Source organism: Budorcas taxicolor, chromosome 13, assembly GCF_023091745.1.
Source record: "Budorcas taxicolor isolate Tak-1 chromosome 13, Takin1.1, whole genome shotgun sequence".
NCBI lineage: Eukaryota > Metazoa > Chordata > Mammalia > Artiodactyla > Bovidae > Budorcas > Budorcas taxicolor.
Window position 1 is genome coordinate 52,624,067 of NC_068922.1, and position 3,009 is coordinate 52,627,075.

A 3,009-nucleotide genomic window follows, 5' to 3' on the forward strand; every position below is an offset into this window, starting at 1 on the left:
CCTTCTCCTTTTGGGATCCCTATTATACATAGACTGTCATGCTTTCTATTATCCCATAGATGTCATATATTATTTTCATTTTTCTTTCTGCTGTTCTGAGTGGTGGTTTTCACTATTCTACCTTCCAGATCACTTATTCATTCTTCTGCACTATTCAGTTAGTTATTTATTGCCTTTGGTTTGGTTTTCATCTTGGCAATTGAGTTGTCTAATTTTGATTGGCTTTTCTTTATAGTTTCTAGTTCCTTGTTACAATGATCCATGTTTCTGTCAATAGTCTTTCTTAATTCCTTCAGCATTCTTACTACCTCCTTTTTGAATCTGGGATCTGGTGGTTTGGAGAGGTCTGATTCACTGTTCTCTCCGGGGGTTTCCCTTGTTCTTTTAATTGAGGGTGGTTCCTCTGCTTTTTCATTTTATTTGTACATTTCTGGCTCTATGAATTTAGAAGAAGCCGTTGTCTACTACGGTCTTGAAGGGCTCCTTTTATGTAAGAGTGTCCCCGTTGCCTATGTGAGTCCAATAGTTTTGGTGCAAGGATTGTTTTTGGTGTGGATGCCTACCGCTTCTTTCTTCAGAGTGTGCTGGCCATTATCTCCTTGATAGGGGGTATGTTGTGGTGGTGTTGACAGTGCACACTGGATGCTGGATGGGGCCCCCTCTTAACTCTGTGGATGTCATGGCCCTGTTGGGGGCAGGGTCTACTCCCAAAATATTGTAGTAGAAGTCCCCAGATCCAGTTCTAAACTGCAGTGTGAGGTAGGTGGGCTTGGAGTGCTCATGCTGGGAAAGGAACTGCTGCATATTCCTCCCCAGGAGCTGTTCCCTGGGTTATGCACTCTGTGACACCACCTGCCACCTGGTATGTGTGCCCACAATATACACTGTTATTCACACTGCCCTTAGCCCCACCCCTACTGTGGGAATGTTGATACTAAGCTTAGATGTCCCTCAGGTGCTGTGCTCACAAATCCACTGGTATAACGTGCTGAAGCCATGCGCCCATACCTACTATAGGAATGCTGAAAATTGGCTTGGATTTTGGCCCTACTTTCACATGCGTGTGTGCCCTCAAAGCCTGCTGCTGCTGGCTCCAGATGTGCCTCAGCTACAGGCACCAGTAATCAGCTTGGATGTCTCTCAGTCACTTTGGTCATAAAGCTGCTGGTGTAAATCCACTGAAGCTGCATGCCCACACCTGCTCTAGGAGTGCCAGAAGCTGGCTTAAACTTCAGCCCTGCCTCCACTTGTGAGAAGCCCACTGGCTCTTGCGTGGTTCCAGAGCTTGCAGCTTTGGACTCATCCCCACTGTGAGCATGCAGAGAGTGAGGCTGCTAAGGCAGGACCACATATGTCCTTTGACAGTGGAGTTCTATGGTGGACCTGGACTCTATCCTGCACACACCCCAAGTTATGGCCCAGACCACACTAGTCTCTTTGGACTGGCTCTATGCAGCTAAACTTAGTCCTCGCCCTGGGTTTGTCCACTGAGGCTGGAGTTTTAGCATCCAGTTGCTGTGCACTTTTCAGGCTGGGAAGTGAAGCCAGATGGCTAGGACCATCTGTGCTGGTTTCTTTCTGTCCTGCCCACTATGAAGAGGCTGCTGTCTTCTCCTCTGAGTCTCTGAAGCTCCCCATCCATCCCAGCTGACCTTCCAGTTGGTGAAGGAGGTTCACAGGGTGAGGGACCCTTCCCTTTTGGGAGGATGGGGAGTCGTGTCTACTTCATTTCATCCTTGCCCCTGATCTCTTTGCTCCTTACAATAATGAGTGGATCCTTTGGTGAAGTTGGCAACTCATCCTGAGTTTTATAGGTTGCACTCTTCAAGAGAGCAGGTTGTTGCCTTTCTTGGAGAACTGCCCTCTGAAACAGCCCAGAGAGACTTGGCGGCTGTCATGTGGTGAATAGATAGAACAAATTCACTTTCTCTGCCTCCCTTGTGTAAGCCCATGGCAGACAATGTCCAGGTGTTGGGCAGGCCTGGCACAGTTAATCTCAGGAGGATGGAACAAACCTGCCCTTTGAGCTGGGTCTTGAAAAATGCTTCCAGCAGGTGCAGGATCATCTTCATGACCCTGTCTTTGGTTTTCTTCTTTTATTCTCAACTCTATAGATAAATGTGTTTCCAAGAACAAATAAAAGTGTCTTTAAAAACAGGAAGTGGGGAGGACAAGATGGGGGAGGAGTAGATGTACGTGGAGTACATCTCTCTGCACAGATGCATCAGGAATACACCTTCAGACACAGAAATGCATGCAGAACACCAGTTGAGAGCAGACAGGAGTACCTGACTAGCAGAAAAGAATATATAGAGCCACACAAAACCCAGTAAGATGAAGGAAATAGGGTCTGATCCCCACACTGGGGTAATTGTCTGAGTCAGAGGAGAAACATTTAAGGCTGAGAGTGAAACAGCTGATCTGTGGCAACCTAAATGAAATGAGAATCAGACAGTCCTTGCTGCAGCCATATGTACCCCAGACAGGGATACAGGTCCTCTAGAAGGTGCAGCATCTGGGAGTTGGACCTTAGGGATTGTGGAGCAATCCCAGGGCAAGGGCTGCTGTTGACTGCAGCAGAGATGGACTGAGGGGATGTGAGGGAGGAGATTGTGGAGGGAAATGCCTGTGGGGAAAAAGCCAGGCAGTTGTGGAAGCGAGGTGATACTGCTGAGTCATGTGGAGGCGGTGGAGCCATCACCAGAGCGTCTCCCTCTCCACATGCCAGCTTCGACAGCTGGACTATAGAGAGGCTGGCCCATCAACCGCCTGATGCAGGGAACTACAGAGTAGGACCCCACCCAGGGTGCTCCTTTAAGTGACTGATGCGCCAGTCTACAGAATAGGACCCCAGTCAGGGAGGCCCTGTATGTGCCTGATGTGCTAACAACAGAGAAGGACCCCAGGCAAGGGACCCCTCTAAGTGACTGAATGGGTGGAGCTACAGAGAAAAACTAGTCAAAGAGTCCTTCAGATCACCAGCTACAAGAGGGTTGAAAAAAGACTCTG